This window comes from Theropithecus gelada, chromosome 4, assembly GCF_003255815.1.
Source record: "Theropithecus gelada isolate Dixy chromosome 4, Tgel_1.0, whole genome shotgun sequence".
NCBI lineage: Eukaryota > Metazoa > Chordata > Mammalia > Primates > Cercopithecidae > Theropithecus > Theropithecus gelada.
The window spans coordinates 85,058,533-85,082,693 of record NC_037671.1 but is presented as its reverse complement, the minus strand read 5'-3'; the positions used below and the strand labels follow the sequence as shown (position 1 = coordinate 85,082,693).

Sequence of the window (24,161 nt, the reverse complement as noted above, 5' to 3'; positions counted from 1 at the left end):
CAAAGCAAAAATGGACAAATGAAATAACATCAAATTAAAAAGCTTCAGCACAGCAAAAGAAACAACAAAATAGACAGAACCCACAAAATGGGAAAAAGTGTTTGCAAACTATGCATCTGACAAGGGATGAATAAGCAGAATTTATAAGGTACTCAAACAACTCAATAGTAAAAAATCAAATAGTTTGATTTTAAAATGGGCAAAAATTCTGAATAGACATTTCTCAACAGAAGAGGTACAAATGGCAAATAGGTATAGGAGAAGGTGCTCAACATCACTGATCATCAAAGAAATGCAAATCAAAACTATGATGAGATACCATCTCACTCCAGTTAAAATGGCTCTTATCAAAAAGTCAGGCAATAACAAATGCTGGTGAGGATGCAGAAAATAAGGAAACCCCTGTACACTGCTTTGGGGAATGTAAATTAGTACAACCACTGTGAAGAACAGTTTAGAGATTCCTCAAAAACAAAAAATAGAGCTACCATATGATGCAGCAATCCCAGTGCTAGGCATATACCCCAAAGAAAGGAAATCAGTACACCAAAGAGATAGCTGCACTCCCATGTGTATTGTAGCACTATTCACAATAGCCAAGATTTGAAAACAACCTACATGTGCATCATCAACAGATGAATGAATTTTAAAAATGTGCTACATATACACAACGGAGTACTATTCAACCACAGAAAAAGAATGAGATCTTATCATTTGCAACAATGTGGATGGAACTAGAGGTCATTATTTTAAGTGAAATAAGCCAGGCACATAAAGACAATCATCTCATGTTCTCGCATATTTGTGGGAGCTAAATAGTAAAACAATTGAACTCCTGGAGATAACGAGTAGAAAGATTGCAACCAGAAGCTGGGAAATGTAAAAGGTAAGAGGGGTGGGAGCTGCGGGAAGGATTAATAAGTACAAAAAAGTAGTGAGAAAGAATGAGACCTAGTGTTTGCTAGCACAACAGGGTGACTATAGTCAAAAATAATTTAATTATACATTTTAGAATAAATAATACTATTGGATTGCTTATAACACAAAGGATAAATACTTGAGGTGATGAATATCCCATTTTACATAATGTGATTATTAAGCATTGCATGCCTCTATCAAAATGTCTCATGTAACCCATAAATGTATATACCTACTATGTACCCACAAAAACTAAAACTAAAAGTAAAAATTTAACAATTATTATCCCTATTTTCTTCCATACTCATCCACCTAGAATTGCACTGGTATGGCACAATGGTACTGGTATGGTATAGAATTGCACTTGTATGGCACATACATGAATTCAGTTCTTGTATACAGTTTCTGTACTACTATTATATGCTTAAAAGTTATTGCATGCTTACAATATGCTGGGCACTCTTCAAAGAAAATTACTTGTGTATTATCTAATGTAATTACTATAACCACCCTATTTGGGTATTCCTTTTATTACCCTCATTTTACAGAATAGGAAACTGAAAACAGCAAGGTTAAATAATTTGCTCTGGGCTTACTGTTAGTGTATATCAGAGCTGCGATTCAAACAGAGGCAGCATGACTAGGCATGAGTGTGCCTAACCACTCTGTTCTCCCACTTTCTACCTGGTGCAGATCAGAATCACAGTGATCTGCACATGCAGTACCACTCCTTCTGCTTTCATTTAAGAGAAACAGCAAAATGGATTGAATCAAAGTAATCATTTGTTTAGGGGTACATCTGTATTCCTGATGGAGCAACAATTAATCCTGCATTAACCTCATGGTAAAAACATCAATTGTTGTTGATTTCTCTTATGACCAAAAAAAAAAAAAAGACATTTCTAATTATATCCTGTACTCATTATTATGTTTCCCACATTTAAAAAAGTCTTGAATTTCTAGTAGGAAAGTTAATATCCAAGGACTCTAACCTGCAGTCTACAGACAAAAACATAACAAGGGCCACCAAATAATATGGACATATTAAATTTGAATCAAGAATAGCATAATGGCACATTTTTGGCTTTCATAACCAAGCTAAATCAAAATATGATTAAAAACAAAATAATACAATAGAACATGACAATTTCTGGCAATATAAGCCATCAAAAGGAATAGTGAGTAAAGCTAATTATTTGCACATAAAGCAGTGCATTAACTGACAACTCAAGTGTCTATCAAAGCTGTTCAGGCACAGCTGGGTGCTGTAAGCCATCTGCACTGAATAAGCCTTCCAATTAAAATATTTCTAGCCATTGGGAAATCACAGGTCTTTCTCAGTACTGGGCACTGGTTCCAGTGGGCTGCTCACTGCTTACCCCACAGTTTTCTTTCAGACTCTTCCTGAGGTTAATAAAAGGCAGCTACTTTTCATTAAAACCTGCTTCTAGGCCACGTGCGGTGGCTCACACCCGTAATCCCAACACTTTGGGAGGCCAAGGCGGGCAGATCACCTGAGGTCAGGAGTTTGAGACCAGCTTAGCCAATATGGTGAAACCCCATCTCTACAAAAATACAAAAATTAGCCATGTGTAGTGGCTCAGACCTGTAATCCCAGCTACTTGGGAGGCTGAGGCAGGAGAATTGCTTGAACTCGGGAGATGGAGGTTGCAGTGAGCCAAGATCGTGCCATTGCACTCTAGCATGGGTGACTGAGTGAGAGTCTGTCAAAAAACAAAACAAAAAAAACCCTGCTTCTATTATCTAATATCTAAAATATTCTTCATTTCCCCCTAATACCTCAAATGCTTCACATAGTGGGGAGAAAGGACCCATGGCAACTGATAAAATAGTCCTGAACATGAGATGTCTATTTGAAGAAGCACAGAAGTAGAAAGAAAGTAGAGAGCAGTCTAGATAAACTTTGAAAGCAATCTGAGACAGTGAAGACTTCTGGACATGGAAAAAGCATTTATTGGACACAGGCCCACTAAGTGTCAGATGCTATTGCCTTTGGTTAGAAGTAACCATCATTCCCAGCAAACTAACACATGAACAGAAAACCAAACACCGCATGTTCTCAATCATAAGTGGGAGTTGAACAATAAGAACACATGAATATAAAAAGCGGAATATCACACACCAGAGCCTGTCAGTGGGAGAGGGGTTAGGGGAGGGATAGCATTAGGAGAAATATCTAATGTAGATGATGGGTTAATGGGTGCAGCAAACCACCATGGCACATGTATACCTGTGTAACAAACCTGCATGTTCTGCACATGTACTGCAGAACTTAAAGTATAATAATAATAATAAAGTAGGCACCTGGAAATCAACTAATCACACCCATTTACTCAATCTGCCACTAGGTTCAGTGCAGAAGCTAAACTGATTTGTCCATTCTATTCTACTGTGTAGGCTCTGGAGTAGAGCTGCCTGGACTTGAATTCCAGCTCTGCTTGCTACTTAGGAGACATTTCACTTTGAACTATTTGTGTAATCACTCAGCCTATTTCTCACCTATAAATTAAGGATAATAAAACTACCTACTTCATAGATTATTATAAAGGTTGAGATTCAAAATGTATGTTATGCACCAGTATATGATAATCATCCAATAATTGTTAGCTGGGCTATTAGATGACAAAAAACCTCCATCTTATGTCTTAGGTGATCAATGTGTAAAGGTCTTAATCTTCAATATGCACAGTAATTTAAAGCAGTTTTTTTATACTGTTTTTGAAGCCCAAATAGGTCTAGAAATAACAAAATGAATTCTGCATTCTTGCATTACCCTTTACTGAGTCTAGTCACTGTATAAAGATCAAGGGAACTTCAGTTGCCTAAATGAGCTAATCTTTTCTAAAAATATAAAGAAAGGAAAACAAAGCAACTAGAGGCCACATTGTGCACTTATTTACCAGAGTAGACAGAACACTAAGTTTATGGTGATTAATAAATGCCTTGACTAATTCTAAGAAAAATATAGAGACAATTAAAATAAGTCCTGGGGAGCCCAACTCTTGCTCTCATATGCCTGATTACTACCCTTCTCTCTATAGTATTAGGCATTAGTAGCCAAACCAAAGATTTTTTATTATTGCACTAGATGTACAGTTCCATTCAGTCTGTATTTTTATTACAGGTAAAGATGGAATAATTACCATCCATTGATATGACCATAGACCAGAACAAACTAAAAAGAAGAAGAAAAATAAAAGATTGTACAGTTGCTGTCTGGTGTCAACAATAGTCATTGGAGAATATACTATTTTGTGGCCTGGTATTTTTCTTTTTTTCTGGGACACATTGATTTTTTTAAAATTTTTTTATTATTATTATATAAAGTAATGAAAACTACAAACGCCCAAACAGGGACTTGAACCCTGGATCCTCAGATTAAAAGTCTGATGCTCTACCAACTGAGCTATCCAGGCACTCCTGGCCTGGTATTTAATAGCTACATGGACAATAATGAAATAAAGTCTATTTATTGCTATTTCTCATTTTTGGGTCATATAATAGCATGATCTAGGATCAATAGGGACCTTAGATTAATCTATGACTCTGTGAGAATTCACCAAAATCAATCTACTGACTCACAAAAAACAAAGCACCAAGAATATATATTTACAAACCTCTTCTAAAGAGTGAAAACTGCCTTGTTGTTTAGAAAAAGTTATGGACCATTGATATATATAAAAATGACAGTAAAATAAAATATAAACTAGGCCCACAATAATCTGGAAAAGAAAAGATGGAAAGAGAGAAGAGGACACCACTGTGTAACAAGACAGAAACATGGACTCATCATAATTCCTCTTAGGATAAGACCTTATGTATTCAGAAGAAATGCCTTGCTAAGTCATTGGATACTGAGAGTAAGAATCCAGCAGAATGTCAACTAACCAAAAACCATTTATTAATTTGCAAAGGGAAGTGAGTGAAACCACAGGATATGAGAGAGGCAGAGAGTCTCCCACTGTGATTCACCTTTCCACTATGGATTTATCAACTCAAGCCATAGGAGAACACCTTGTTTCTCCAAAGCCTTAGAGTTACCTTAGGGGAGAGGCAGAAATACAGTGAGAGTGAAACATACTGGGAAAAGATACAGGCATTTTCACAGGCCAGGGATGAAGAAGAGAATGACATTTTCCATCCAGGCTCATACAAAGTAAGTCATTGTATGGGAACACACCCCTCAGCCAGAATTGAGAGGCAAGTATGGAGCATACTGGATTGGGCTGGAATTGGGTCCTCTCTCATCACAGGATGGGAGTGGGAAGAGAGCTGCTGGAGCCATGGTTTCTCTTGGGTGGTGAGATTTGCAGCCAGGTCTAGCTTTGCAACCTGGGACCAGTTTACATGTGTCATTGTTGAATGGCCCAGCCTGCTACTTTGGTAAGTCAGGGGAGTGAGCTGAACTGGCTCTGAGGAGCAATAGGGTGGCAGATATCACTCTTGCTCACCTGGATTGGGACTTTGAGCCACACCTTCCTTCCCTTGCAAAGAATTTGGTTCAGTGGTGCTTCCTTTGTTCCATGCCTAGACATATTTCCAGTCATTCAACACACCTACTCACCTGGATTAGAAGCCTGAGCTACCCCTTCCTTTTCACAGAGAACTTGGTGCAGTGATGCACTCTCCACTTCATATCCAGAAATATTTTTAGGGATTTGGAGCACCCATGCATCTAGATTAGGAGGATAGGCTACCCCTCCCTTCCTGTGCAGAGAATTGTGGAAATAGAAGTTTCTCCACTCCATGCTCAGACACATCACTGGGTACTTGGTGCCTTACCGCTAAAACTTCCACTGGAGCTGAGGCTTGCACTTTCCATTAGGGAATCTGTGGGCAGGCCTATTCCACCTGGCCCTCCCCGCTTGTTCCCCAAATCCTGAGATGAGTAGAGAGCTGATAGTGCATTCTGAATATCACCCCATTGGTTAAGGCAACAGAGAGCTGCTCCTGGTAAATAAAGATCAAGCATATACCCATCTGAGTCTGCTGAAACAGACTTACCTGTAAACATCACCTACTTGCCTGAGGATTGATCTGCAAAAGCCCATAGAAAATATGCTGACACAAGTGAACAGCACTGGGGAAATGATATAAGCTTCCTGAGATTTCAAATGTTTACCCCTTCTCACAAGAGACAGTAAGCCTGCTTACATTCCCAGTGCAACACTATTACAACTAGCATTTGAGAAAGATAAAATACAGAAGGCACATATAACCAAGGAATTTATAAAAAATCTTTGCCACTGAAAACAGCTAGAACTAAAGCCAAAGGACCCTATACAACATACACTTTTCCCTCCCCAAGGAGGGATAGGAAATTCCGTCTAAACAACAGTCATTTAAAAAAAAAGAAGAAGAAAAGATAGCATACCCAGATGAGAAGAAATCACATAAACAATTCTGGAAAAACAGAGTATTACAACACACCCAAAGGATCACACTAACTCTCTAGAAATGGATCTTAACCAAAATGAAATCTTTGAACTATCAGATAAAGAATTCAAAATATTAATTTTAAAGAAGTTCAGTGATATCCAAGAGAAAGCTGAAAATATCATAAATATATCAGAAAAACTATTAGAAAATGAACAAAGAGATGGCTATTATTTGAAAACAGCAAAACTAAACAGAACTTCTGAAAATAAAAAAAAAAATTAATTAATTACAAAATACATTTGAGAACTTTCACAATATGCTAGACCAAGCAGAAGACAGAATTTGAGACCTGAAAGACAGGTCCTTCAAATTATCTGAGTCAGAAAAAAAAGAAAAAAGAATTTTTAAAAACAAACAAAGCCTTTGAGAAATGCAGTATTACATAACACATCCAAGCCTACAAGTTGTACATATTCCAGAGAGAGAAAAAGAAAAAGGAAGAAGTATGGAAAACCTATTTGAGAGAATAATTCAGAAAAACTTCCCTACTCTTGCTAGAGATTTGGACATTTAAATACAAGAAGCTCAGAGAACTCCTGAAAGACACATTGCAAGAAACCTCACCATGGCATATAATTATCAGACTATTCAAAGTCAACATGAAGGAAAAATTCTAAAAGCAGAGAGAGAAGCATCTAATAACCCAAAAAGGAAATGTTATCAGACTAATAGCAGACTTCTTAGAAAAAAAACTTGTAAGCCAGAAGAGATTGAGGTCCTGTTTTTAGTTTTCTTAAATTAAAAAAAAAAAAAAAAAATGCCAGCCAAGAATGTTGTATCCTGCTAAATTAAGCTTCATAAGTGAAGAGAAAATTGTGTCTTTCACAGACAAGGAAATAAAAGGGAATGTGTCACCACTAGACTAGTTCTACAAAAACTGCTCAATGGAGAGCTAAACATGAAATCAAAAAGGCAATATTCATCATCATAAAAATACATGAAAATATAAAACTTACAAGTCTTATAAAGTAATTACATAATCAAGACTGTAATGCAGCTAGGTCATAATTAGCATTATGACAAGAAATAAACCAACATATCAATACTAACCTTGAACATAAATGAACTAACTGCCCCACTTAAAAGATATAGACTGAAGGAATGGATTAAAAAACAAAATCCAAGATTTATACAAGAAACCCACCCAAGTGTTAAAAACAAAGTTAAAAGGTGGAAAAAGATTTTTCCACTCAAATGAAAATCAAAATCAAGTGGGAATAGTTATACTTACATCAGATGAAACATACTTTAAGTCAACCACGTTTAAAATTTCTAAATATATATGTACCCAACACTGGAGCACTCAGATTCATAAAACAAATATGATTCGACCTAAGAAAAAAGTTAGACAACAAAGCAATACACCACACTGACAGCATGAGACAGATCATCAAAGCAGGAAATCAACAAAAAAATTCTGAATTTAAATTAAACTCTAAACCAAATGGCCCCAACAGACATTAACAGAACATTTATTCAACAATGGCAGAGCATACACTCTCTTCTCTTCTACACATAGAATATTCTCAAAAAAAGACCATATGCTAGGCCACCAAGCAAGTCTCAATAAATTTTTTAAAAATCAAACTCATATCAAGTGCCTTCTCAGACCACAGTGCGATACAACTAGACATCAATACCAAGAGGAACCCTTAAACCTATACAAATAAATGGAAATTAAACAACCTGCTCCTGAATGATCATTGGGTCAATAATGAAATAAAAGCTTAAATTTAAAAAAATTTGGAAACAAATGAAAATAGAGACACTAAATACAAAAACTTCTGTGATACAACAAAAGCAATGCTAAACGGAAGTTTACAGCATTAAAAGTGTACATCAAAAATATACAAAGATTATAAATTAACAACCTTATGTTGCTCCTCAAGGAACAAGAAAAACAACAAACCACACCCAAGGCCACCAGAAGAAAAGAAATAGCAAAGATCAGAACAGAAATAAAAGAAATTGAGACCAAAGAAACAATAAAAGGATCAATGAAGTAAAAAGTTGGTTTCTGAAAAGATAAAAAAAAAATTGATAGACCACTAGCTAGATTAAACAACAAAAAAAGAAAAGATTCAAATAAGCACGATCAGAAATAAAAAGTGTGACATTACAACTGATATCACAGAAATACAAAAGATCACCAGCAAGTCCTATAAGGATCTCCATGCACATAAATTAGAAAACTCACAGAAAATAAATTCTTGTAAATATACACATCCCAAGACCAAAAAAGAAAGAAATAGAAATCTTGAACAGAACAATGGTGACTAGTAAGATTGAATCAGTAATAAAAAAAAGTCTATCTCCAAAGAAAGTTCAAATCCAGACAGATTGACAGTGAAATTCTACCAGATGTACAAGGAAGGACTGATACCAATTCTATTGAGACTGTTCCAAAAATAAAGGAATCTAATTCTTCCTAACTTGTTCTATGAAGCCAGCATCACCCTGATACCAAAGACCAGCAGTGAAACAACAAAAAAGAATACTACAGGCCAATATCACTGAGGAATATAAATGCAAGAATCCTCAACAAAATACTAGCAAAAAAAATCAGCAGCATATCAAAAAGATATACCACAATCAAGTGGGTTTTATCCAAGGCATGCAGGGATGGTTCAACATATGCAAATTGATAAATGTAACTCACCTCATAATTTAAAAAAATGATCATTTCAATAGATGCAGAAAAGTCTTGTGATAAACTTCATTATTCCTTTATGATTAAAACATGCAACAAATTAGACATAGAAGGAACATTTTTAAAAACAAGAATAGCCATATATGACAAACTCATAGCCAATATCATACTAAACAGGGAAAAGTAGAAAGCATTACCGTAGGAACTGAAACAAAACAAGAATGCTCATTCTCACCACTTCTATTCAACATAGTATTAAAAGTGCTAACTAAAGCAATCAGGCAATAGAAAGAAAAAAAAGGCATTGAAATTGGAAACGAGAAAGTTAAATTTTCTCTGTTCATAGATGATATAATCATATACCTAGAAAACTCCACTGATTTTTCCAAAAGACTCCTAGATTTGATAAATAATTTTGGTGAAATTTCAAGAAACAAAATCAACATGAGAAAATCAGAAGTAGTATTTTCATACAGCAATAAAAATCAAAATGAGAACCAAATCAACAACTCAGTCTCACTTCTAATGGTTATAAAAAAACTAGGAATACATGTAACCAAGGTGGTGAAAGATCTCCACGAGAAGTACTACAAAATACTGATGAAAGCAATCATAGATGACACAAACACATGGAAAAAACAGTCCCATGCAATAGATCAAAAGAACCAATATTTTTAAAATAAGGGTACTACACAAACCAATCTATAAATTCAATGCAATTATCAAATTACCAATGGCATTTTTCACAGAATTAGAAAAAACAGTGATAGAATTTATATAAAACCAAGTATGTATGTGAATAACCAAAGCAATTCTAAGCAAAAAGAACAAAACTGGAGCCATCACTTATCTGAATTCAAATTATACTACAAGCCTGTAATAGCCAAAGCAGCATGGCATTGGTATAAATATGTACATAAAAACCAATGGGACAGATTAAATGACCCAGAAACAAAGCCATGTACTTACAACCAATTTATCTGTGACAAAATTGACAACAATATAAACTGGAAAAACGACAACCTATTCAATAAATGGTTCTGGGAAAATTGGATTGTCATATGCAGAAGAATAAAACTAGACCCCTGTCTCTTACCATATGCAAAAACTAATGCAAGATGAATTAGAAATTCAAATGTAAGACCTCAAAACTATAAAATCCTAGAAGAAAACCTTGAAAAAATGTTTCTGGATTTTGGCCAAGGCAAAAAAAAAAAAAAAATCATATTTAACCATTCAAAAGGAAATGAAACAAACAAACAAAAAAAATCCCAAATGGGATGTAGTTAAACTAAAAAGCTTCTGAACAGTAAAAGAAATAATCAACAGAGTAAAGACAACCTACGGAATGGGAAAAATATCTGCAAACAATGCATCTGACAAAAAACTAATATGTAGAGTCTACAAGGAACTCAATAAGAAAAAACATATAACCTCATTAAAAAGTGGGTAAAATACATGAACAAACGTTTTTCAAAAAAAGACAAAAGCAGCCAAAAAACATATGAAAACAATGCTCAATACCATGAATTATCATAGAAATGCAAAATAAAACCACAGTGAGATACTATCTTATACCAGTCATAATTACTATTATTAAAATGTCTAAAAATAACAGATGTTGGTGAGGATGTGGAAAAAAGGGAACACATATACACTGTTGGTAGGAATGTAAATTAGTACAACCTCTATGAAAAACTGTATAAAGATATCTCGAGGAACTAAAAATAAAACTACTGTTTAATCCAGCAATCCTGCCACTGTGTGTCTACTCAAAGGAAATTATTGTATAAAAAAGACACCTGCACTCAGATGTTTATCAGAACACTATGCACAATAGCAAAGTCATGGAATCAACCTAAGTGTTCATCAACAGGTGACTGAATCAAAAATGTGGTATATATATGTATTTATATATATGTGTGTGTGTGTGTGTGTGTATACACACACACACAGAATATACTCAGCCATAAAAAATCAGAAAGAAATCAATGCTTTTGCAGCAACATGGATGGAACTAGAGGCTATTCTAAGTGAAATGACTCAAGAACAGAAAGTCAAAAGCCACATGTTCTCATTTATTAGTGGAGGCTAAATAACTGCTACCCATGGACATACAGAGTGGAATAATAGCCATTAGAGTGAAATACAATAGGTGAAAATGTGGAAAGTAGTGTAGAACAAAATATTACATACTGAGTACAAGGTACACTATTCAAGTGATGAATACACTTAAGTCCAGACTTCGCCATTATGTAATATATACATGGTACACAACTGCACATGAACTCATATATTTTTAAGAAAATAAATAACTATATTCTCACAATATAGTGTGTTATAGCAGTGTCTAATACTATAATTTTAAGAAAAGAAAAAACTATATCTCACAATATAGTGTGTTATAGCAGTGTCTAATACTATAATTTGTATAGCTTAAATGCATGTTTAAAAATTTTAAATGGAGATAACTTGAAGAAAATGGTGGATAAGAGACAGGACTAAAGTGCAGTTCCCAGTTGGATGGACAGACAGTGTGTGAAGACTTACTTTGTGAACTTTTGCTCCAAGAACCACCACAGGAACATACCAGAAAAAAAAAAAAAAAAGAATTCACAGACCTTTTGAAAGAAGTAGGCTGCTGCTGCAGACTTCACAAGAAAACTGAAAAACTGATTCCCAAAGTGTGAGAGGGGAGAAAAGTCTACCTCTGAACACACAACTCTACTGGGGAATCTGAAAATCCAAATCACAGGAGAAGGACTTAACTTTATTTAGAGCTGAAATGAATATAAGGAGCTTAGTAAATTATAAAACAAAAAAAAAGCAGCAGGAAGAGCCCTGTAGGCACTCACAGTAACCAGCTCAAGCCCAGGGAAGCCATCTCTGGCTGTATCTCACAGAGGTCCTTGGGGAAGGCAGCCAGCAAAATTGGGAAGGAGCCATAGAGTAAAGGAAACTTCCCTAAACTTTTAGTAATTTCAACTTAGCGCAAATTTCCCAGAGCAGGGAACCTGAGTCTGTCCATGTGACAACTTCACTGCTAGCATAACCAACATTTGAGAAAACCAGCACTCTACACAAAACTACAACCAAGGACTTGCACAGAGCCCACTTCACTCTCCTGCCACCTCCACCAGAACAGGTGCTGGTATCTATGGTTGGAAGACCTAAAGACAGATCACATCACAGGACTCTGCAGACATTTCCTAGCACCAGCCTGGAGCCTGGTAGCTCCATTGTGTGGCTAGACCCAGAAAAGCAATAACAACCGCTGTAATCTGGCTCTTAGGAAGCTCCATCTCTAGGGAAGGGGAAAGCACTACATCAAGGGATCACCCAATGGGACAAAATAATCTAAACAGCAGCCCTTGAGAACCAGATCTTTTTAGATGTATTCTACCCAAATGAGAAGAATCCAGAAAAAATAATTCTGGCAATATGACAGAGCAAAGATCTTTAACACCCCTAAAACATCACACTAGCTCATCAGCAATGAATCCAAACCAAGAAGAAATCTTTGAATTGCTAAAAGAAAATTCAGAAGGTCAAGTATTAAGCTACTCAAGGAGGCACAGGAGAAAGGTGAAGTCCAACTTAGGAAATTTTTTAAAAATACAGATTATGGTGAAAAAATCTTCAGAGAAATAGCATCAATAAGAAACAACCATAACTTCTAGAAATAAAAGACACAGAGGAATGCAAAAAACACGGGAAAGTTTCAACAATAGAATTAAACAACTAGAAGAAAGAAACTCAGAACCCAAAGACAAGGCTTTCTTTTCTTTTTAATTTTTGTTCTGTTTTGTTTTGTTCTGTTTTTGAAACGGAGTCTCGCTCTGTCGCCCAGGCTGGAGTGCAGTGGCGTGATCTCGACTCACTACAAGCTCCACCTCCCAGGTTCACACCATTCTCCTCCCTCAGCCTCCCTAGTAGCTGGGACTCCAGGCGCCTGCTACCATGCCCAGCTAATTTTTTGTATTTTTAGTAGAGATGGGGTTTCACTGTGTTAGCCAGGATGGTCTTGATCTCCTGACCTCGTGATCATCCTGCCTCGGCCTCCCAAAGTGCTGGGATTACAGTCATGAGCCACCATGCCTGGCCTCTTTTTAATTTTTATTTTACTTTAAGTTCTGGGATACATGTACAGAATGTGCAGGTTTGTTACATAGGTACACATGTGCCAGGTGGTTTGCTCCACCTATTGACCTGTCCTCTAAGTTCCTCACCTCACCCCTCCCCCACAACCAACAGGCCCTGGTGTGTGTTGTTTCCCTTCCTGTGCCCATGTGCTCTCATTGTTTAACTCCCACTTATGGGTGAGAACATGCAGTGTTTGGTTTTCCATTCCTGTTAGTTTGGCGAGGATAACTTCCAGCTTCATCCATGTCCCTGCAAATGACATGGTTTCGTTCTTTTTTATGGCTGTGCAGTATTCCATGGTGTAAATGTACCACATTTCCTTTATCCAGTCTATCATTGATGGGAATTTGGGTTGGTTCCATGTCTTTGCTATTATAAATAGTGCTGCAGTAAACATACATGTGCATGTGTCTTTATAGAATGATTTATAGTCCTCTGGGTATATACCCAGTAATGGGATTGCTGGGTCAAATGGTATTTCTGGTTCTAGATCCTTGAGGATCACCATACTGTCTTCCACAATGGTTGAAATAATTTCCATTCCTACCAACAGTGTAAAAGTGTTCCTGTTCCTCCACAGCCTCACCATCATCTATTGTTTCTTGACTTTTTAATAATCACCATTCTGACTACACGAGATGGTATTTCATTGTGGTTTTGATTTGTATTTCTCTAAAAATCAGTGATGTTGAGTTTTTTCATATGTTGGCCATGTAAATGCCTTTTTTGTTGTTGTTTTTCTGGCCATGTAAATGTATTTTTTGTTGTTGTTGTTCTTGTTTGTTTGTTTTGTTTTGTTTTGTTTTGTTTTGTTTAAGATGGAGTCTTGCTCTTGTTGCCCAGGCTGGAGTGCAATGGCATGATCTCAGCTCACCACAACCTCTGCTTCCTGGGTTCAAGTGAGTTTCCTGCCTCAGCCTTCTGAGTAGCTGGGACTACAGGCAGGTGCCACCACGTCCGGCTAATTTTGTATTTTTAGTAGAAATGGAGTTTCCACCACCTTGGCCAGACTGGTCTTGAACTCCCAACCTGAGGTGATCTGCCCGCCTCAGCCTCCCATAGTGTTGGGATTACCAGTGCGAGCCACCACACCCGGTCATAAATGTCTTCTTTTGAGAAGTGTCTATTCATATCCTTTGCTCACTTTTTGATGAGGCTGTTTTTCTCTTGTAAATTTAAGTTCCTTCTAAATTCTGGATATTAAAGTTTTCAGATGGATAGATTGCAAAAGTTTTCTCTCTTTCTGTAGGTTGTCTGTTCACTCTGATGATAGTTTCTTTGGCTGTGCAGAATCTCTTTAGTTTAATTAGATCCCATTTGTCAATTTTGGCTTTTCTTGCAATTATTTTTGGTGTTTTCGTCATAAATTCTTTGCCCTTGTCTATGTTCTGAATGGTATTGCCTAGGTTTTCTTTCAGGGTTTTATAGTTTGGGGTTTTAAATTTAAGTCTTTAATCCATTTTGAGTTAATTTTTTTATAAGATGTAAGGAAGGGGTCCAGTTTCAGTTTTCTGCATATGGCTAGCCAGTTTTCCCAGCACCATTTATCAAATAGGAGATTCTGTCCTCATTGCTTGTTTTTGTCAGGTTTGTCAAAGATCAGGTGGTTGTAGATATATGGTGTTATTTCTGAGGCCTCTGTTTTCTTACATTGGTCTATATATCTGTTTTGATACCAGTACCATGCTGTTTTGGTTACTGTAGCCTTGTAGTATAAGTGTGAAGTCAGGTACTGTGATGCTTCCAGTTTTGTTCTTTTTGCTTAGGATTGTCTTGGTTATACGGGGTCTTCTTTGAATCCATATGAAATTTAAATTAGTTTTTTCTAATTCTGTGGGGAATGTCAAGAGAAGTTTAATGGGAATAGCATTGAATCTGTAAATTACTTTGGGCAGTATGGCCATTTTCATGATATTATTTCTTCCTGTCCATGAGGATGGAATGTTTTTCCATTTGTTTGTGTCCTCTCTTACTTCCTTGAGCAGTGGTTTGTAGTTCTCCCTGAAAAAATCCTTTACATCACTAGTTAGCTCTATTCCTAGGTGTTTTATTCTCTTTGTAGTGATTGTAAATGGAAGTTCAATCATGATTTCATTCTCTGCTTATCTATTATTGGTGTAAAGGAATGCTTGTGATTTTTGCATATTGATTTTGTATCCTGAGACTTTGCTGAAATTGCTTATCAGCTTAAGGAGTTTTTGGGCTGAGAGGATGGTGTTTCCTAAATACAAAATCATGTCATCTGCAAAAAGAAAGAATTTCACTTCCTCTCTTCCTATTTGAATACACTTTATTTCTTTCTCTTGCCTGACTTCCCTGGCCAGAACTTCCAATACTATGTTGAATAGGAGTGGTGAGAGAGGGCATCCTTGTCTTGTGCCTGTTTTCAAAGATAATGCTTCCAGGTTTTGCCCATTCAGTATGATATTAGCTATGGGTTTGTTATCAATAACTTATTATTTTGAGATGTGTTCCATCAATTCCTAGTTTATTGAGAGATTTTAACATGAAGGGATGTTAAATCACAGGAAAGGTCTTTTCTGCATCTATTTTGATGACCATGTGGTTTTTGTCTTTGGTGCTGCTTATGTGATGGATTACACTTACTGATTTGCATATGTTGAACCAGCCTTGAATCCCAGGGTTACAGCCAACTTGATCGTGGTGGATAAGCTTTTTGATGTGCTACTGGATTTGGTTTGACAGTATTTTTTCAAAGATTTTCCCATCAATGTTCGTCACATATATTAGCCTGAAGTTTTCTTTTATGGTTGTGTCTTTGCCCAGTTTGTGTATCAAGACGGTGCTGGCTTCATAAAATGAGTTATAGAGGAGTTCCTCCTTTTCAATTGTTTGGAATAGTTTCAGAAGGAATCATACCAGCTCCTCTTTGTACCTCTGGTAGAATTCAATAGTGAATCTATCTGGTCCTGGGCTTTTTCTTTCTTTCTTTCTTTCTTTTTTTTTTTTTTTTTTTTCGTTGATAGGCTACTAATCAACGAAATTGCTGCCTCTACTTCAGAACTTGTTACTGGTCTAGTCAGGGATTCAAATTCTTCCTACTTCAGCCTTGGGAGGCTGTATGTGTCCAGGAATTTATCCATTTCTTCTAGATTTTCTAGGTTATTTGCGTAGAGGTGTTTATAGTATTCTCTGATGGTAGTTTGTATTTCTGTGGAGTCCGTGGTCATATCCCCTTTATCATTTTTTATTGCATCTACTTGATTCTTCTTTCTTTTCTTCTTTATTATTCTAGTTAGTTGTCTATTTTGTTAATTTTTTCAAAAACAAACAGCTCCTGGATTTATTGAGTTTTTTAGAGGGTTTTTCATGTCTCTATCTCCTTCTATTCTGCTCCAATCTTAGTTATTTCTTGTCTTCTGCTAGCTTTTGGATTAGTTTTCTCTTGCCTCTCTAGCTCTTCTAATTGTTATGTTAGAGAGTCAACTTGATATCTTTCTAGCTTTCTGATGTGGACATTTGGTGCTATAAATTTCTGTCTTAACACTACTTTATCTATGTCGCAGAGATTTTGTTATGTTGTCTCTTTGTTCTCATTGGTTTCAAAGAACTTATTTATTTCTGCCTTAATTTCATTATTTAGCCAAGAGTCATTCAGGAGCAGTTGTTCAATTTCCATGTAATTGTGTGGTTTTGAGTGAGTTTCTTAGTCCTGAGTTCTAATTTACTTCCACTGTGGTCTGAGAGACTGTTTGTTTTGATTTCAGTTCTTTTTCATTTGTGAGGAGTGTTTTACTTTCAATTATGTGGTTGATTTTAGATTAAGTGCCATATGGCACTGAGAAGAATGTATACTCTGTTGGTTTGGGGTGGAGAGTTCTGTAGATGTCTCTTAGGTCCACTTGATCCAAAGCTAAGTTCAAGTCCTGAATATCCTTGTTAATTTTCTGTCTCATTGATATAATAGTGACAATGGGGTGTTAAAGTCTCCCACTATTATTGTATGGGAGTCTAAGTCTCTTTGTAGGTCTCTAAGAATTTGTTTTATGAATCTGGGCACTATTGTATTGGGTAGATATATATTTAGAATAGTGAGCTTTTTTATTGAATTATTACCTTTACCATTATATAATGCCCTTGTCTTTTTTGATCTTTGTTAAAGTCTGTTTTTCCAGACACTAGGAGCTTGGTAAATTTCCTCCATCCCTTTACTTTTAGCCTATGTGTGTCTTTGCAAATGAGATGGGTCTCCTGAATACAGCACACTGAAGGGTCTTAACTCTTTATTCAATTGCTAGTCTGTCTTTTTAAATGGGGCATTTAGCCCATTTACATTTAAGGTTACTATTGCTATATGTAAATTTGATCCTGTCAACATGATGCTATCTGGTTATTTTGTACACTAGTTGATGCAGTTTCTTCATAGCTTCATTTATCTTTTGTTGTGTTTTTGTGTAGCTCGTACCAGTTTTTCCTTTCCATATTTAGTGCTTCCTTCAGGAGCTTCTGTAAGGCAGGTCTGGTGGTGACACAATCCCTCAGCATTTGCTTGCTGGAAAGGATTTTATTCCTCCTTGGCTTATGAAGCTTAGTTTGGTTGGATATGAAATTCTAGTTTGAGAATCATTTTCTTTAAGAATGTTGAATATTGGCCCCCAATCTCTTCTGGCTTGTAGGGGTTCTGCTGAGAGATCTGCTGTTAGTCTGATGGGCTTCCCTTTGAGAGTGACCTGGCCTTTTTCTCTGGCTGTCCTTAACATTTTTTCCTTCATTTCAACCTTGGAGAATCTGATGATTATGTGCCTTAGGGTTAATCTTTTTGTAGAGTATTATACTGGTGTTCTCTGTATTTCCTGAATTTGCATGTTGGCCTGTTTTGCTAGGTGGAGGAAGTTCTCCTAGAAAATATCCTGAAGTGTGTTTTCCAGCTTGTTTCCATTCTCCCCATCTCCTTCAGGTACACCAATCAATTGGAGGTTCAGTCTTTTTACAAAGTCCCTTGTTTCTTGGAGGCTTTGTTCATTTCTTTTCATCCTTTTTTCAATCTTGCCTGCATGCCTGATTTCAGCAAGGTGGTCTTCTATATCCTTTCTTCTGCTTAATCGATTTGGCCAGTAACATATGTGTATGCTTCATGAAGTTCTCGTGCCGTGTTTTTCAGTTCCATCAAGTCATTTATGTTCTTCTCTAAACCTGTTATTCTATTTAGCAGCTCTAATCTTTTATCAAAGTTCTTAGCTTCTTTGCATTAGGTTAGAACATGCTCATTTAGCTCAGTGTAGTTTTTTATTTCTGATCTTCTGAAGTCCACTTCTGTCAATTTGTCCATCTAATCCTACATCCAGTGTGCCTTTGCTGGAGAGGCGTTGCAACCATTTGGAGGAGAAGAAGTACTCTGGCCTTCTGGGTTTTCAGCGTTTTTTTCATTGATTCTTTCTCATCTTTGTGAGTTTGTCTAATTTCTTTCTTTGAGGCTGCTGACCCTTGGATGGGGTTTTTGTGGGAACTTTTTTGTTGTTGATGATGCTGTTGTTGTTGCTTTCTGTTTGTTTGCTTTTCTTTCAATGGTCAGGTCCCTCTTCTGTAGAGGTGCTGCAGTTTGCTGGGGGTTCACGTCAGGTCCTATTCATCTGGTTCACTTCCACAACTAGAGATGTCACTCAGGGAGGCTTTAGAACAACAAAGGTGGTTGCCTGCTCCTTCTGGGATCTCTAAACTCGAGGGCACCTACCTGATTCCAGTAGGATTGCTCCTGTATCAGGTGTCTGACGACCCCTGTAGGAATGTCTCACCCAGCTAACTGGCATGGGGAACCGGACCTGTTTAATGAAGCACTTTTTCCCTTGTTGGAGGGGATGTGCTTTGCTGGGAGGAAACCAACTCATCTGGGCTGCCCAGATTCCTCAGAATTACCAGGAGGAAATGCTAAGTTTGCTGGTCCACAGAGACTCCCAGCTAACTCTCCCCCGGAGGCTTAGGCCCAGGGAAATCCAGATTCTGTCCCTGAGCCTCTGGCTGAAGTTCTGCCTCCTTTGGCTGGGGGGTGGGAGCTTTCATGCCCTGTGTGGCTCTCAATGGGCCACCGCACCACACTGCTCTTCCTTCCCCTCCACAGATTATGCCATCTGTCTAGTTAGTTCTGATGAGAGAACCTGGATACCTTGGTTGCCAGTGAAGGATTCACATGCTAATTATGGTTCTTTTTGATGGGAGCCTCCAATTGCTGCTGCTTCTAGTCAGCCCATCTAGGCCATGCCCCCCAAAGACAAGGCTTTCAAATGAACCCAATTCAACTAAGAAAAAGAAAAAATAAAGGCCTACAAGAAGTTTCAGATATATTAAATAACGAAACTTAAGAATATTTGGTGTTACCAGGGAAGATGAGAAATCTAAATATTTAGGAAACTTATTTGAGAGAATAATCAAGTAAAACTTCTCTGATTTTGCTAGAGATCTAGACATCCAAATAGAAAAGGCTTAAAGAATACCTAGGAATTCATTTCAAAAGATCATCACTTAGACACCTAGTCATCAGGTTATCTAAAATCAAGATGAAGGAAAGAACTTTAGGAGCTGTAAGGAAAAAACATCAGGTAATCTATGAAAAAAAACTATCAGATTAACAGCAGATTTCTGAGCAGAAACCCTACAAGGTAGAAGAGAGTGGGGTCCTATTTAGCCTTATTAAACAATTATCATCCAAGAATCTTGTATCCAGTGAAACTGAGCTTTATAAGTGAAGGAAAGATAGTCTTTTTCAGACAAACAAATCCTAAGAGTATTTACTACTACCAAGCTGGCTAAACTGCTAAAAGGAGTTCTAAATCTTAAAACAAAATCTTGAAATACAGTAAAATAGAACCTCCAAAAAGTATAAATCCCACAGGGGTTATAAAATAGTAACACAATAAAAAAAAAAAAAGAAACACATTCAGGCAAGAACTAACATGGTGAACAGAATGGTACCTCACATCTCAATGTTAATATTTAATGTAAATGGCCTAAATGCTCCACTTAAAAGGTACAGAATGGAAGAGTGAATAAAAATTCACCAACCAAGTATCTGCTGTCTTTAAGAAACTCACCTAACACACAAGCACTCACATAAGCTTAAAATAAAGGGGTGAAAAAAGATATTTCACACAAATGGACACTAAAATTGAGCCAGAATAGCTATTCTTGTCTCAGATGAAACAGACTTTAAAGCAACAGCAGTTACAAAAAGACAAAGTACTACATTATATAATTATAAAAGGCCTTGTCCAACTGGAAGATATCACAAACCTAAATATATATGCACCTAACACTGGAGATCTCAAATTTATAAAACAATTACTATTAGACCTAAGAAATGAGATAGAGGACAACATAATAATAGTGAGAGACTTCAATACTCCATTGACAGCACTACAAAGGTTTTCAGGACAGAAATGCAACAAAGAAACAATGCACTTAAACTATACCAGAGAACAAATGGAGTTAACAGATATTTACAGAACATTCTACCCAACAACTGCAGAATATGCATTCTATTCATCAGCACATGGAACACATTCTCCAAGACAGACCATATGACAGGCCATAAAACAAGTCTCAACAAATTTAAGAAAATCAAAATTATATCAAGTACTCTGTCAGACCAGAGTGGAATAAAATTGGAAATCAACTCCAAAAGGGAACCTTAAAACCATGCAAATACATTAAAATTAAATAACCTACTCCTGAATAATCATTGGGTCAAAATTGAACTCAAGATAGAAATTTAAAAATTCCTTGAACTGAATAATAATAGTGAGACAGCCTATCAAAACCTCTGGTATATGTCAAAAGCAGTGCTAAAAAGAAAGTTTATAGCACTAAATACTTAGATCAACAAGTCTAAAAAAGCACTAATAAACAATCTAATGTCACACCTGAAGGAACTACAGAAACAAGAACAAACCAACCCCAAACCCAGCAGAAGGAAAGAAGTAACAAAGATCAGAGCAGAACTAAATGAAATTGAAACAAAAAAAACACAAAAGATAAATGAAACAAAAAGCTAGTTATTTGAAAAGATAAACAAAATTGATAGACCATGATCCAAGAAAAGATGATAGAAGATCCAAATAATCTCAATTAGAAATGAAATGGGAGATATTACAACCGATACCACAGAAATACAAAAGATCATTCAAGCCTACGATGAAAACCTGTATGTGCACAAATTAGAAAACCTAGAAAAGATGGATAAATTCCTGAAAATATACAACCCTCCTACATTAAAGAGGAAGAAATAGGAACTTTGAATAGACCAATGACTCCCAGGAAGATTAAAATGGTAATAAAAGAATTGCCAACAAAAAAAGTCCAAGACCAGATGAATTTGCAGCTGAATTCTATCAAGCATTTAAAGAAGTGGTACTAATCCTTTTAACACTATTCCAAAAAATAGAGAAAGAGAGGGAATTCTCCTAAATCATTCTATAAAGCCAGTATTATTCTTATACCAAAACCAGGAAAGGGCATAACAACAATAACAACAAAATCCTGCAGACCAATATCTTTGATGAACACAGATGCAAAAATTCTCAACAAAATACTAGGTAACTGGATCCAATAGCATATCAAAACAATAATCCACCACAAACAAGTAGGTTTTATACCAGGAATGCAGGGATGGTTTAACATATGCAAGTCAATAAATATGATACACCACACAAGCAGAATTAAAAATTAAAATTACATGATCATCTCAATAGACACAGGAAAAACATTAGACAAAATCCAGCATCCCTTTATGATTAAAACCCTCAGCAAAATCAGCATAGAAGAAACAGTATTGGAAGTCCTAGTCACAGCAATTAGACAAGAGAAAGAAATGAAAGGCATTTAAATTGGTAAGGAGGAAGTAAACTGTCACTGTTTGCTAATGATAGGATTGTATATCTAAAAAACACTGAAGACTCACCAAAAAACTTTTAGATCTGATAAATAAATTCAGCAAAGGTTCAGGATACAAAATTAAGTTACACAAATCAGTAGCACTGCTATACACCAATAGCAACTAAGCTGAGAATCAAATCAAGAACTCCACTCATTTTACAACAGCTGCAAAAATAAAAGAAAATACTTAGAATATACCTAACCAAAGAGGTAAAATATCTGTGCAAGGAAAACTACAAAACACTGCTGAAAGAACTTATAGATGACACAAATGGAAACACATCCTATGCTTGTAGATGAGTGGAGTCAATATTGTAAAAATGACCATGATACTAAAAGAAACCTATAAATTCAGTGCAATTCTCATCAAAATACCACCATAATTCTTCACAGAACTAGCAGAAGTAATCCTAAAATTTATATGGAATCAAAAAAGAGCCTGAATATCCAAAGCAAGAGTGAATACAAGACTAAATCTGGAGGTATCACATTACCTGACTTCAAACTATACCATGAGGCTATAGTTACCAAAACAACACAGCACTGGTATAAAAACAGGCACACAGATCAAGGGAAGGGAAGAGAAGAGGAGGGGAGGGAAGGGGAGGGGAGGGGAGGGAAGGGAAGGGAAGGGACATGGCACATACTCTAAGATTGATCATATGTTTGGCCATAAAGGAATTCTCAACAAATTTTAAAGACCAGAATCATACCAACCATACTCTTGGACCACAGTGGAAAAAAAAAGAAAAGAAATTAATACCAAGTAATATCTTAAACAATGCAAACACATGGAAATCAAATAATCTGCTCCTGAACGACTTTTAGATAAAAATGAAATTAAGGAAGAAATCAAGAAATTTCTTGAAATTAATGAAAACAAAGATACAATATACTAAAATCTCTGAGACACAGCTAAAGCAGTATTAAGAGGAAAGTTTATAATAGTAAATATCTACATCAAAAAGGTAGAAAGTTGGCAGGATGTGGGTTTTAAAAAAAGAAAAGAAAAAGAATATCAAGTTAAAAACCTAATGTCATGCCCAGAAGAACTAGAAAAACAAAAGAGCAGGTCACACTGGCTCACACCTATAATTCCAGCACTCTGGGAGGCCAAGGCAGGCAGATCACAAGGTCAGGAGATTGAGACCATCCTGGCTAACACAGTGAAACCCCATCTCTACTAAAAATACGTTTAAAAAAAAAATAGTCAGGCGTGGTGGCAGGCACCTGTAGTACCATGTACTCGGGAGGCTGAGGCAGGAGAATGGCATGAACCTGGGAGGCGGAGGTTGCAGTGAGCCGAGATTGTGCTACTGCACTCCAGCCTGGGTGAGAGAGTGAGACTCCACCTAAAAAAAAAAAAAAAAAAACTGGCAGGATGTGGGTTTTAAAAAAAGAAAAAAAAAGAATCTCAAGTTCAAAACCTAACATCATGCCCAGAAGTACTAGAAAAACAAAAGGGAACAAATTGCAAAGCTCACAGAGAAAAAGAAATAACCAAAATCAAAGTTGAAATGAATGAAATTGAGACACGAAAATCCATACAAAAGATAAACTAACCAAAAGCTGGTTATTGGAAAGAACAAATAAGATTGATAGACTACTAGCTAGCCTAAAAAAGAAAAAGTTTTTTAAAAGACTCAAATAATAATAATTTAAAATGACAAAGGAGACATTACCACTGATGCCACAGAGCTACAAAAGTCCTTCAAAGACTATTATGAACACCTCTGTGCACACAAACTAGAAAACCTAGATGAAATTGATAAATTCCTAGAATCAGAGAACTTCCCAGGACTGGAATACGAAGAAAATGAATTCTTGAATCAACCAATAATGAGTTCCAAAATTGAATCAGTAATAAAAAGCCTACCAACCAGAAAAAAACTTGGACCACAAAGATTCACAGCTAAATTCTGTCACATATGCTCGAAGAGTTGGTTCGAATCCTACTGAAACTATTCCAAAGAATTGAGGAGAAAGGACTCCTCCCTAACTCATTCTATGAGGCAGCATCATTCTGATGAAAAACCTGGTAGAGACACAGAAAAGAAAACTTCATGCCAATATCCCTGATGAACTTAGATACACAAATCCTGAA

At 36.3% G+C, this 24,161-nt stretch overlaps 1 non-coding gene across 1 annotated transcript; it reads right to left on the bottom strand.

Annotated features, from left to right (window-relative positions):
- Positions 1-4,282: 4,282 nt before the first annotated feature.
- On the bottom strand, positions 4,283-4,355 carry TRNAK-UUU. Its single transcript has one exon. It is a non-coding gene; the product is annotated as a tRNA-Lys (tRNA).
- Between the last annotated feature and the right edge of the window lie 19,806 nt (positions 4,356-24,161).